Source organism: Aristolochia californica, unplaced genomic scaffold (assembly GCF_029961685.1).
Source record: "Aristolochia californica isolate CCGP_79_NKW_82.1479 unplaced genomic scaffold, dmAriCali1.0.hap1 SCAF_2, whole genome shotgun sequence".
Lineage (NCBI taxonomy): Eukaryota > Viridiplantae > Streptophyta > Magnoliopsida > Piperales > Aristolochiaceae > Aristolochia > Aristolochia californica.
Window position 1 is genome coordinate 38,899,498 of NW_027181881.1, and position 14,599 is coordinate 38,914,096.

General features: G+C 35.6%; 1 pseudogene; it reads left to right on the plus strand.

Moving 5' to 3' along the window:
* The first annotated feature begins 2,134 nt into the window (after window positions 1-2,134).
* On the plus strand, window positions 2,135-14,129 carry LOC137955037 (uncharacterized; annotated as a pseudogene).
* Window positions 14,130-14,599: the final 470 nt, after the last annotated feature.

The window sequence follows — 14,599 nt, forward strand, 5'->3', positions numbered from 1 at the left end:
TAAATTGATACCTAATTTGATATAAAAAGCTTTATTCATGAATTTTTTTATGACCTCTTGATTATTTTTATTATGTACCTTGAACCTTACCAACTCCAATGTGAATATCTCCTTAAAAATAGATCAGATTGACATGAAATCTTTTCCTTATGAAACTAGAATTTGATAAGTTTCATCAAAGTATATTTTTTTTCATAAAATTTACTTCTTTTTAGATAAAGAATTTAATATATTTTGGAATCTTCAATCTATCCGAATTGAGTACTCTTTCTTCTTTGGTCAACATGACCATTGACTCATACGAGATTGATATCTCCCTCCAAAAAACTCAGATTGAGAATTGATGGGATAGGTAAGAAAATAAACTTAACTATGTTTATTTTTATATATAATTATCCATCTAAATTCTCATTATTGATGATATAAAATGACTCGAAAGTTGAATATTTCTGCTGCTACTTGAACCTCTCTTGAAGTCTGACCTTTGCTGCTTTAAATATCGATTTCTTTTTGTAGAAAAATCTGATTTGCAACAATAATTTTTCATTGGAAAGTAGAATTGAATATATTTTTGTAATTATATATTTTTAAATATGAAAAGTTCATTATGGAGGCGTAAATACTAAGAAAAAAATGGGTACTTGGACAGAAAAGAAAGAAAAAGATAGAATATGAACATAAACTACTATAGATGATAAATCAGAAATGGATCACATAATCTCTCTGGGTTTATTGAGTCAACTCACAGAACCTGCTTTGAGACCATGTTGACTTTCTAGAAAAGAGAAAAGCTTCACTAACTTGTTGTAATTTTAGTACAATGAACCTCTATTTATAATTGTTAAGTTGTGGAGAGTAATTAATGCCTTACACTGAGTCGGTATGCGAATTGCCAGGTCCACGATATATTAACCGCCTTTTCATTAAGGGTAGTTTGGAAATTTTATTCTTGCATTGCGGTTGCCATAGTTTTCTCTTTATATTTGGGGTGCCACTATTAGGGTTTAATCGTTCGGAGAAGGATCATCAGTTGCGGCCAAGAGAGGTTAGAGAAAAATACTTGTGAGTGTGTGCAATTTCTCTTGTAAAGTATTTCATCTTCATAGTGGATTACTGTAGTGGCAGAAGATCAGACATAGTCTCACTTTGGAGGCAAACCTTGAATAAATTTTGTTGTCTTTCTTTGTGTTTGTTTCTTTTTCTGCGTTTATTATTATTTGCTCTCGTTAGTTTGAAATTAGGGCATCTAATTGCTAACAAGTGGTATTAGAGCTTTGGTTCATGATTGAGAGAAATGGCTGGCGGAGAAGGATCGACACTTGGAATCAACAAGTTTGATGGTATGGATTTTGCGTTCTGGAGGAAGTAGATCAAAAATGATCTGTACAGTAAAAAGCTGCACTCACCACTTCTGGATATGAAACTAGAAGGTATGAAAGATGATGAGTGAAATCTGTTTGATAGACAGGTGTTGAAAGTGATTCGGTTGACACTGTCGAAGAACGTCGCTCATAACGTGGTGTTGGAGAAAACCAAGATGAGAATGATGAAGATTTTGTCCTACATGTATGAGAAGCCTTCTGCAAATAATAAGGTACATATCATGAAAAAATTGATTAATTTAAATATGACAAAAAACACATCAGTGACAACGCTTTTGAATGATTTTAGCACGATTGTCTAGCAATTGACCTCCGTTTAGATTAAATTTTATGATGACGTTCGTGCCTTAATTCTTTTGGCATCTCTGCCAAATTGTTGGGAACCTATGAGGGTTGTGGTCAACAATTCTGTAGGCAATGGAAAGTTGATATTTAATGATGTTCGGGATACAATTCTTGTTGAGGAGGTTTGTAGAAAGGATTTTGGAGAATAGTCGACATCTAATTCTGCCCTAAATGTCGATATTAGGGGCAAGAACTTCAAGAGAAATTCTAACAAGGGAAACAATATATGGAAGTCAAAGAATGGAATAAGCAAGTCCAAATTCAGAAGGAATGTAGAATATTGGAATCGTTGCAAGTTTGGTCACATAAAGAAGAACTGCAAAGCACAGAAGAAGGACGAAAAGAAAAATGATGCTGTAAATGCTGTGACTAAAGAAGTATAAGATGTTTTACTCTTGTCGGTTGATATGCCTATTGATTATTGGGTGTTAGATTCAGGAGCTTCTTTTGACATCACTGTGCACTACGAGTTAATGGAAAATTATGTTGTTGGAGATCACCGGAAGGTGTATCTTGCTGATGGAGAACCTTTAGATATTGTTGGTATTGGTGATGTCAGTTTGAGGATGTCAAATGAGTCAGTGTGGAAAATTCACAAGGTGAGACTGTGCCAAAACTGATGCATAATTTGATCTCAGTAGGGCAGCTTGATGATGAAGGTCATAATGTGGCTTTTAATGGTGCTGCTTGGAAAATCACTAAGGGAGCCATGGTTGTTGCACGAGGAGTTAAAACTGGAACTCTTTACATCACTTCCAGTTGTAGAGACACGATTGTAGTTGTTGATGTTGTTACTGATTCTGTGGTATTAGAGGCTCGGTCACAGGAGTGAGAAGGGAATGAAAGTGCTTCAGTCCAAATGGAAGCTACCAGGGTTGAAATTTGTAAACAACTGTTTGTGTGAAGGTTGTATTTATGAAAAAAGGTTAGCTTTTCTAAGGTTGGAAAGGAGAAAAAGACAAAAAAATTGGAGTTGGTTCATACAGATGTGTGAGGACCTTCCATTGTTACCTCCCTTGGTGGTGCTAATTAATATATGACATTTTTTGATGATGTAAGCAGAAAGATATGAGTTTATTTCTTTAAAAATAAATCTGATGTTTTTGATACATTCAAGAGATGGAGAGCAATGGATGAGAATGAGATAGATTTGAAGGTGAAGTGTCTGCATTCAGATAATGGGGGAGAATACAGAAATGATGATTTCAAGCGGTACTATGTTGATAATGGAACTAAGATGAAAAAGGTCATTCCTGGAAAACCTCAACAAAATGGTGTGGTTGAAAGGATAAATAGGACTTTGAACGAGCGTGCTAGGAGCATGAGATTACATGCAGGATTGCCAAATATGTTTTGGATTGAGGCTATTAGCACCGCTGCCTATTTGATCAACATAGGTCCTTCAACACCATTGGATTTTAAAATACACGAAGAGGTTTGGAGCGGGAAAGAGGTAAACCTTTCTTTTTTGAAAGTTTTTTGTTCTATTTCTTATATTTACATTGATTATGTTGTTAGAAGTAAACTTGAAGTTTAATCTATTTCTTTAGTGGCTATGGTGGTACTGAGTTTGGTTATCGCTTCTAGAATCACCAAAGTCGTAAGGTTATCAGGAGCAAGTAGGGGTGACATCGAGCCGAGCCGAGCCCGAACCTGCTTATGTTCGAGTCGAGCTTGATTTAAATATTTCAAGCTGAGCTTTGAGCCGAGCCTTGTTTCGAGCTCGAGCCCAACTAGTTCGAGCCGAGCTCGAACCTCAACATACATTTAAAACTTTTCAAAAAATATATATCGAATAAAATGTATATAAAATTATGCATACATTTTACATAAAATTGGGCATGACTTCTACATAAAATTGGGCATAACTTATATATATAATATGTGTATAAGATTGGGCATAACCTCTACTTAAAATTGAGCATAATCTATATATATATAATACTTGTATAAAATTCGGCATGACTTCTACTTAAAATTGGGCATAATCAATATACATAATACCTGCATAAACACTCCATAAACACTCCATAAAATTGTCTATAAATTCCATAAACACTTCATGAAATTGTTTATACACTCCATAAAATAATCTAAACACTTCATACACTGCGTAACATTATAAATAAACTCCATACAATAATCAAACACAACAAAATTAAATAAAATATCACTATCAATTTACAATCATCCAAATAAAAACTATAAATCCTTTAAATAAAATCCTATTACTATTACAGACTTACTAGAAAATTATAAGAAATATTTTAAATTTTTCTTAGGAAAGTTAAATGGACCTCTTATTGCCTTTTCTAAGGAAATAAATAAAAATTAATAATTAATCTAATATATTATTATACTTATCGATACATTTTTAATTACATCAAATGTCAAACACAAAATTGCTATGAAAATTGCCTCATGCTCAAAGTATTATATCATCAACTGTCAAATACTTATTCAAAATTTTTCTATATGGTTTTCTAACCCATCTTGGCAAGAAAATCTTACTTAGAAAATTATATGATTTTTTAAAAAGAATTTATAATTAGAAAAATATTTTGAAAAAACATGAGGCACTAATGGTCCCTATATTTCTATTAAAAATGTATTTTTAATATTTATTAAAAAAACCACTAATAGTCTCTAGAAACGTATTTCTACTAAAATATCTTTTCAATTTATTTAAGAGTCATGAGGAAGGGACAAAGAGTTTTTTTTCCTTGTTTATGATCTCGCACGTAGGGGTGGCTTTAAATAATTTATATATAAAATTATGCATACATTTTTAAAAAATATAATGATAGGGGAGGTTTAGGATTGAATTTCAATAATGGATTAAAATGCACCAATATTAATATTTTTTACTCCAATTGTTGTCTAGCTTGTTTTGTAATTTTTGAATCTAGCCATAATTTATTATGGCCTCCTTAGTGCCCCTAGATAAAAATTTAAATTCTAGGAAAAAACTAAAATTATTTTTCCTATGATACATATTCCCAAAAAAACCTTTAAATAAAATCTTATTACTATTAGTGACTTATTAGAAAATTACAGGAAATATTTTAAAATTTTCTTAGGAAAGTTAAATGGACCTTTTATTGTCTCTTCTAGGGAAATAAATAAAAATTAATAATCAATCTAATATATTATTATACTTATCGATAAATTTTTAATTAAATAAAATATCAAACACAAAATTGCAATGAAAATTGCTTCATGCTAAAAGTATTACAACATCAATTGTTAAATACTTATTCAAAAATTTTCTATACAGTTTTCTACCCCATCTTCGTACGAAAAATATTACTTAGAAAATTCTATGATTTTTAATAAAAAATTTCAATTAAAAAAATATATAAAAAACGTGAGACACTAATAGTTTATAGAAAATTATTTCTATAAAATTTATTTTTAATTTTTTCCAGAGGAAAAAGTTTTTTTTATTTTTTTTATTTTATGAAATCGCACGTGCGAAATCGCACGTGCGAAATCGCACGTGCGAAATCGCACGTGCGAGATCATCTTCTCGCGAGGGAGGGGGAGATTATTTCTCCCATGTTCTGGTTTTCCGTCGAGACGACGCGGAGGAAAGGGGGTTACGGCACCGGAGAGGACCTATCGTCGGGGATGACGGCCACGACGGAGGCGGCGACGATAACGGTGGCGACGGAAATAGAGGCGACGACGAGGAGAGGAAGAAATTGAACGGACGACCACAGAGGCGGCCGGCGAGCAGCTGCGACGGTGGTAGAGACGGCCGGCGAACAGCTGCGACAGAGGTAGAGGCGGCGACAACAACCGATGGGAGGGGTCGACGGTGACGAGGGGGGAGGAAAAAGTTTTCCCCCCCTCGCTCCCGCTCCAGCTCACTCGTGAACCCGTTACCGATTCATACCGATCCGACTCACTTCGAGCTGGCTCGCGAGTCGATGAACCGAACCTAGCTTCGGTCAAGCTCGACTCGTTAAGGTAAACAAGCCGATTTCGGTGCTTGAGCTCGATAGATGACGAATCGAACCGAGCCGAACCGAGCCAGCTCGGTTCGAAGCCACCCCTAGGAGGAAGGACGTGATCTTCAATAAAGTTGCCTTTTATAAAGATAGGTTGAGAACAAATTCTGAGAGCACAAGTAGTGAAGCTAAGAAGTCATAAGTGATTCAGTTGAGAGATATTCCAGTTATTTAAATGAAGAATATGTCTTAGGAAGACTAGGAAAACATACCCCTAGAAATAAATTAGGACATTCCTATGACTGAACTCAAGAAATCTGCTAGAACTAGCATGCCATTGTTAAGTTGTGGAGCCTAATTAATGACTTACACTGAGTCGGTACGCCTAATTAATACCTTATGTTGTTTCATTAAGGGCATTTTGGAAATTTTACTCTTGTATCGTGGTTGCCCTAGTTTCCTCTTTATATTTGGGGCACCTCTATTTGAGTTTAAAAATCCGAGGAGCATCTTGATTTGCGGCCCGAGAGAGGTTAGAGAAAAACACCTGTAAGTGTATCTGATTTCTCTTGTAAACTATTTCATCTTTCTAGTGGATTACTGTAGCGGCGGAAGACAAGACGTAGTCTCACCTTGAGGCGAACCTGTATAAATCTTGTTGTCATTTTTTTTGTTTGATTTTCCTTTTTATGCGATTATTATTATTGTTCTCGTTAGTTTGGAATTAGGGAGGGCGTTTAATTCCTAACAGCCACCACAGAGATACTCCCCTGCATTGAATTATATTATCTTGACAGATAAAGGTGAGCCAGAGAGTTATGAGGAAGCCGTGCAAGTTGATGAATCAATCAAGTGGGAGTTGGCCATGAGGGATGAGATGGATTCACTGTTATCCAATTAGACATAACAGTTGACCGAGTTACCAAAAGGGAATAATGCTTTGCAGAATAAATGGGTTTACCGAATAAAAGATGAACATAATGGCAGCAAGCGGTTCAAGGCAAGAATAGTTGTAAAAGGCTTTCAACAAAAAGAAGACATTAACTACACTGAGATTTTCTCTCTAGTCGTGAAATTAATTACGATTAGAACAATGCTTGGACTAGTGGAAAATTAAGACTTGCACTTAGAGTAGTTGGATGTAAAGACTTCATAGTGATTTGGAGGAGGTAATTTACATGATGCAACCACATGGTTTCAAAGCATAGGAAAGGAGAAAATGGTGTGCAAACTTTAAAAGAGCTTCTATGGTCTTAAACATGCTCCAAGATAATTGTATAAGAAGTTTGACACCTTTATGAGTAGTAATGGTTTCTTGAGGTGTCAGCAGATCATTGATGTTATGTGAAGAATCTTGATGACTCTTACATCATTCTACTGCTATATGTTGATGACATGTTGATAGCGGGTGCTTGCAAACGGGAAATAGATAAGATGAAAAGGGAGTTGTCCAAGAAGTATGCATGAAGGATTTGGGTCCTGCAAAACAAATCATTGGGATGAGGATTACTAGGGATATTGATGTCTTCAAACTGTCACAAAAAGAATGTGTGAAGAAGGAGTTGAGCATATTCAACATGAATAACGCAAAACTAGTGAATACTCCTTTGGCAAGTGTTGAAGAGAAAATATGGAAGAGTCTTACATGATTCTCACAATAAGAAATCTTATAGAGCCACAAATATTATGGAAGGAGGTCTCATAGAAGAGTTTCGGTTTAACAGTGTTTTAGTTATGATAGTCTTCTATTTATGTTGACTTATTTAATTATGCTAGGACTTATCTTTAAGTGTTAAAGTTTGGGTGTAATTGAGACAAGGGTAGTTTAATTGTAATTAGAGTCTACTGCTTTCCTTTATTATAAATAGGGGTTCATGTACTTTGATTACAACAATTTAATGAAGTATTTATCTTTTCCATAAATTCAACAACTAGTCACTTTAGGCTATCTAAGGAGCATTCACCTTCTACAGAGCAAGAGCGAGCCAACATGGCCAATGTGACTTATGCTTCACCTATTGGTAGTCTCATGTATGCCACGGTGTGCACTAGACCAAACATAGCTCATGCAATGAGAGTTGTGAGTAGATATATGAGTAATCCAGGCAAACAACATTGGGAAACAGTGAAGTGGGTTCTCAGGCATTTGAGAGGCATTGTAGACTCAACCTTATATTTTAGAAACTCAAACTTAGGATTACAAGGTTATGTAGATGCTAACATGGCTAAAGACATCAATGGCAGGAAGAGTACCACTGGATATGTATAGACATTGGATGGTACAACAGTTAGCTAGGTCTCTAAGTTACAGAAGACAGTTGCTCACTATGGCTGAAGCCAACAAAGATATGGTATGGTTGCAGTCTTTTTGGGAAGAATTAGGTCTCAAACATGGGAAGAATGTATTGTATTGTGACAGTCCGAGTGCTATTCATTTAGCAAAGAACCTTCTTTATCATGCCAGAACAAAGCACAGACAAGTGCAATATCATTTCATTAGATCAGTTCTTAAGGATGGAGTATTATCACTTGAGAAGATTAAGGGAGTTAGAATTCGGCTGATATGTTGACAAAGACAATTACAATTGAAAAACTGAAGTTGTGTGCAACTTTAGTTGGACTTCTCTTTGAGGATTGAGAAACTATTGCAACTGCAAAGGAGGTATTGATGGTGGATTAGTCTCCAAGTGGGAGATTGTTAAGTTTTAGAGCCTAATTAACGCCTTACACTGACTTGGTATGCGGATCGCCAGGTCCACGATATATTAACTGCTATTTCATTAAGGGTAATTTGAGAATTTTACTCTTGTATTGTGGTTGCCCTAGTTTTCTCTTTATATTTGGGGTATTGCTATTAGGGTTTAATCATTCAGAGAATGATCATCAGTTGCAGCTGAGAGAGGCTAGAGAAAAACACCTATGAGTGTGTGTGATTTATCTTGTAAACTAATTCATCTTCATAGTGGATTAATGCAATGGTGGAAGACAGGACGTAGTCCCACCTTGAGGCGAACCTGTATAAATCTTGTTGTCTTTCTTCGTGCTTGTTTTTGTTCTTCTGCATTTATTATTATTGCTCTCATTAATTTGGAATTAGGGTGTTTAATTCCTAACAATAATAGAGGAAACAAGTTGATCAGTTTGCAATTAAACTATCCTTATCCCAGTTACCCCAAAGTTAAACACTAAAAGATAAGCCCTAGAACAATTGAACAACTAAATATATATAAAATAATAACATAAATAAAATACCTTTAAGTGAGACTCTTGTGTAAGACCTCCTCCTATGAGACTTCTGTAAGACTTTACCATGATAATTTTGGCTCTATGAGATTTCTTGCCGTGAGAGTCATGTAAGACTTTTTCATACATGCTCTTCGACAAGAACCACATAGGGCCAATAAAAGTGAAGAACAATCATACACTTCAACAAACCACAAGCAACTTCCAACAAATGTCTATAATTTCTTTAAGCTATACTATTTTGTTGTGGTATATAAACACAAGATGTTGGATGTCAAATGCCATTCTTGCTACAAAATAATTGAAAATCTATAGAAGTGGATTCCTTGGCATTATCATATCGAAACACTATAATTTTGGAATTTAATTGAGTGGATGCGATAGCATAAAAGGATTGAAAAATGTGTATAATTTTACACTTATATTTGATAAAAACAACCACGTAACACAAATGTAATTATCCACAATAATAACAAAGTATGTTGAATTAGTATTTGCTACATTCATGGGTCCCAAAATGTCCAAATGCATTAAAGAAAAGGGTGTTGCACTAACACTTTGTGAACTAGTATAATGACTTGTTTGATGTTTACTTAATGAAAAATTTCACATGACAAAGTAGAAATAAATTTTCCCTGTTAAGTGCTTAGAAGCACCTAAATCAATTATCCAAGTTGAGGAGCTAACATGTAAAAGGAAAGAACACATACTTATAACAATAGTGGAAGTTGTTGTAGAAGGTATAGTGCTAGGAGAGCTCAATATACTTTTGAGTTTTTGGAGAGCCTCAAAGTCATCTTTAAGATTTTTCTTACCTTTAGAAGAAACAATTACTCCTTCCTTGGGTATAGATGTAATTGTGGCTTGATTAATAATGGCCTAATTTGGTTTTCCATGTAGTTTTCAAATAGGTCTCTACTACTTGGTTTGGTGCTCCCCGATGAATGCTATTCGTGGCTGGTCATCTACTGTTTGTGTGAAGTTTCAACTACTCCTTCCTCTTCCTCAGCCTTGGTTACTCCTGCCTCTTCCTTGATTATAATTATTTCATCCTCAACCTTGAGTAAATATCGTAGACATGTCTATTGGAAGATGGGCCCAAACCCACACGACCAAGGAAGTCCCACATATCTAAGAGTGTTGAAAGTTGGGCCCAAGCCCATAAGATATGGATTCATAGAGATGGGCTCAAGCCCACACAATCAAGGAAGACCTACATACATAAGAATATTGGAAGATGTGCCCATGCCCATAAGATATGGGACCCACCATGATCACGTGAGGTGGCATAAGAAGTCTAACAGAGCCACAATTATTATGGAAGGAGGTCTCACAAAAGAGTTTCAGTTTAAAGGTTTTAGTCATGTTAATCTTCTATTTATTTTGGGTTATTTAATTATGCTAAGACTTATCTTTAAGTATTAGAGTTTGGGTGTAATTGGGACAAATATAGTTTTATTGTAATTGGACTCTACTACCTTCCTCTATTATAAATAGAGGATCATGTACTCTGATTATAATAAGTCAATGAAGTATTTCTCTTTTCCATAAATTCAATAGTGTCCAAGGGTACTCTTGTAATCTCAAAGTCTTTGGCTGGTTTAAGGAGCATTATGGAACACATATCATCAAAAGAGGGTTGTGCTATGGAGATTGGAATTTGACTTTTAACAACCTTGAGGTAGGACTTTAACTTTGCAAGGCACAACAACTAATGCTTCTCTCTATCGTTTTTGCATTGCAACATTTATGGAATAAGGTTGAGATAACTTTCATTCCTATATTTATCATCTAAACAGGCAACTCGCATTTCCCATGCAAACTAGGAAAATCAATAAGGCAAGTAGAGTCCTCGGCTGGATGAATTTCCTCAAACCAGAATGAAAGTTTCACAAAAGACTTATGGATCAACTTCAGTAGATTTTCTGAAAAATCCTTTAGTATCAAAACAAAAAACTTGCAAAGATGATGCAAGATGTATGCTGCGGTTGCTGGGTCTATGGAAGAAAAGCGAAAATTTTCACAGCTTATATGCTGCTTTCAATCGACCAAGGAATAGTGGGTATTCAAGATAAAAAAACCGTGGATAAGAAACTACTTTTTAATCTCAGAAATCATAAGTTCTGGTGTTTCTAAAATCAGAACAATACAACAGCTATGTTTTGTTCCATCGAATGGACAACAAGAAAGTTAATGAAGATCAATTTGACTCTAGAATTCAGGTAAAAACTAGTGGTTTTAAAGGAGAATGAAACCCATAATTTAAATAATAAAAAAATAGATTTTGTGAGTTCCAAAAGCACAGCATGAACTCAATTGTTCTGAGAGAGAAGATAAAAAACCACTCACATCAAGTAATCTGATTTCTTGTAAAGAAGTTTCTAAACCAGAAATCATATGCAACTTAGTTTACCATGAGTAGTGGATGATGAAATCCTAGAATGCTTGTTTTGATACCATGTCAAATTTTAGGATTCCATGCACAAAACCCTTATGATCTTCTTATTTTAGTGTGTGTGTGTTGGAAGAAGAGAAGATGAGAAGATGAGAAGGTATGAGAGAGAGGAGAAGGGAAGAGGTGACGAGTTTAAGGCTCGAAAAACAGAAGAGGAGGAGAAGAAGAGAATCACGTGAAGAAGATTTAGGTCAGGCTTGAATGCCCATAATCTCTCATACTTCATTATTTGTAGTTCCTTTCACCTTTACAATTACAAGTATACCCCTATACCCCTTAACATGGGATGAAATAGAGAAAAAGAGTACAAAGTGAAATATGAACTCATTATACTAATACCCTTATTTCTTCTACTTTCCTACAAAGAGTAAGGAAGGTGTAGTGTTATCTCAAAGAAAATATGTTATTGACATGTTACATGAGTATGAGTTACTAAGAGCTAAACTAGTTGAAACACCTGTGAAAGTTGGTTATAATCTGTTCCATAAGGAACATTCTCTATTAAAAGACAAGACGATGTACAAAAGACTATTTGATTAGTTGATTTATGCAACGACTAGACAGGATATCTCTTTCTTAGTTATAGTGTCAGTTTATGGAAAGTTCTTGCAAGGTTCATCTTAATGGGACTGAATTTTAAACTGTTTGAACGTAGCTCCAAGTAAAGGGTTGTTCTATAAGCCCCATGTACACTTGGATATTGTGAGATTCGTCGATGCTGATTATGTTGGTTGGAAGACAGACTTACTAGTATCCTATGGTGTTAAAGTGTGACAACTAAACAATATTCTTTATTGCAAGTACCTGTTTTTCATGAGAAGACCAAACACATGAAGGTTGATTGCCATTTCATCATGATGTATAAGTGGGAAACTGGTTATGCCAGATGTCAAGACAGTAGATTGGATTGGAGACATGTTCACAAAGGCCTTTGGAAAACGAGAATTCAGTAATTTAAAACAAATAAACGAAACAGAAATTCCCAGGCAATGTAATTTTTACCCGTGAAACGGATAGGGAACGAGTCTAACCTATCAGATGACATGATAAAATCAGTGAGGAAGTTCTTCAAATACCTAAACTGCACTGTTAAAGAACCTTACAGGTTCTCACTGCGAGCCCGAGATGAGTCCGCTGGCCTTCCTCTTCTTACCGGCTCGGCTGTGAAATATTTTCGCGGCAGAGAGTCTCAGACTGCCACAAAATCACAGATGCCAGAATCTGTGCCTAAACCGAAAAGATTCGCCAGACCCTTGCCTCCCTTCCCATGGCCAGACAGCGTCGTCTACTACTGGCAGAAGTGCCATTCGAACACCAAAATCGAAAATTTGAACTCGAAACCCTCTCTAGATGTTCCTGTCGAACACCACAAAACCTGGAAGTTCCCGTCGAACACCACAAAACCCTCCCCGACAACGCAAATGACTCCGTGAGAGTCCACCGAAACCAAATCAAGACCTAAATCCAAGATACCATGAACTGAAAAAGAGGAAAATAGAACTCACCCGAAGGAGCAGTCATCGAGGACCTCCAACGCCGAACTAAGACCTTTGAGGGCACCGAACTAGCTCTGAACAAAATTCAAGGCTCGAAATGAAGCTCTGATATCATGACAAAATTTTTCGAAGCTTATTTTGATTTCCCGAAACAAGAGATCGAAATCGATCTCTGATTTTCTGTTCGATAGATAGATACAGAGGTTTAAAACAGAAATTACAATAATACCCTGATAAGATACAAATTTAAAATAATCCCCTTATATACGATAACACGCTCCTCATCAGCATTGTTTTCACAAACAACTGCTACATAATTTCTAAAATGCATACTGCATCGGGATTACATACATTGAATAAGATGTTCATGCTGTTTTCTTGAACTAGCTGTGTTCTCGAAATTACAGTATCTTGATAAACTACTGTGACATCTATTGATAGGAGTTGCTCCCACCAAACTTCTGCAGACAAGAGAAGCTCTCACACCAGAAGAGATAAATGAGAGATGTTATGTTGATGTGAAAGCTTTGGCAGTCTTAAGGAGAATTTTCAAAGTTACCTATGTGGGAGGCAGCTTCTCCTACAAGGCAAGTTACTTCAGAATTTTAGTAGTAGATTAACTTTTACATAATAGATCCATGCTGTACCTCTTGATACTCAATAAAATATTTTTTTTGTTTCTGTTCGTTGTCGAAATGCAGTCCAAGCATGACTTGAAGGACAAGAATCAATTACTTGGTCGGATACGGAAATCTCCTGAGGGTATTTTTGTGACAGATCTGAAGGATGCATATCCATCTGTTATGGAAGACTTACAGGTACCTTGTGGATGTTCTGCAGTTCTAAAATTGCATTAGTCTGTTAGACATTTCTTTTATTTTTTGAAGGCAAACACGTCACAATTGGTTCTTCATAATCTCTACATCTACAGACTCCAAAAGCTGCTGGGCAGATTTGGTTGCTCTCAAATTTTGATTCTCAAGAAGATATAGCAAATCCCAAATGACCCCCGAGCGATGATTTGAAGCAACTCTTTCGAGGGATTGAGTTGCCACAAGACATGGTAGATATTGGAAAGGATCAGAAGAATGGTATGAAGCCTGCAACTAATACAGCCCAGAGGAAAGCCACAACTCAGTTCCAGGGCATCCCTTCGAAGCCCAAACATAAGAAGAAGCGTGCAACAAGCAAGAAGACGAAGCTAAGGAATGCCCATCTTCCGAAGTTTTTCCAGATGAATGTCCCTCATATATAAAAACCTGGAGATAGGTTGTATGAATGGCTTTAATATGTTCGATTTGAATTTCATTTAGTCAGGTTCAAATATCTCAAAAAGTACAGACTAACCAACATAGTTTGGTTATGGGTATCAGGTTAACCTGGCTATAAAGGAAAAATCATGGAAAAAATTAGTAAATTGCTCAAGTAAATTGCAAGGACAGAGAGAAATGCTCAAGTGAGAAGCTAATTCCAACACTAGGCAACAAGCATAATTATAAAAGTTTTTTGGAAGAAACAGATGAGTAGAGGTGAGACCATCTCTTCTTTGTCATGTAGAAAGTGACAATTTATTTTAATGTGTTTAATACACTAATGAAAAGTAATTTGTTTGTTATACGAATGACCGTCTAATTGTCAAAATACAATACCATATTTATGTTTTTAATTTTCAAATGCATTTTCTTCAGTAAGGATTTCAATCACACTATTTAGCTTGAGCTATAG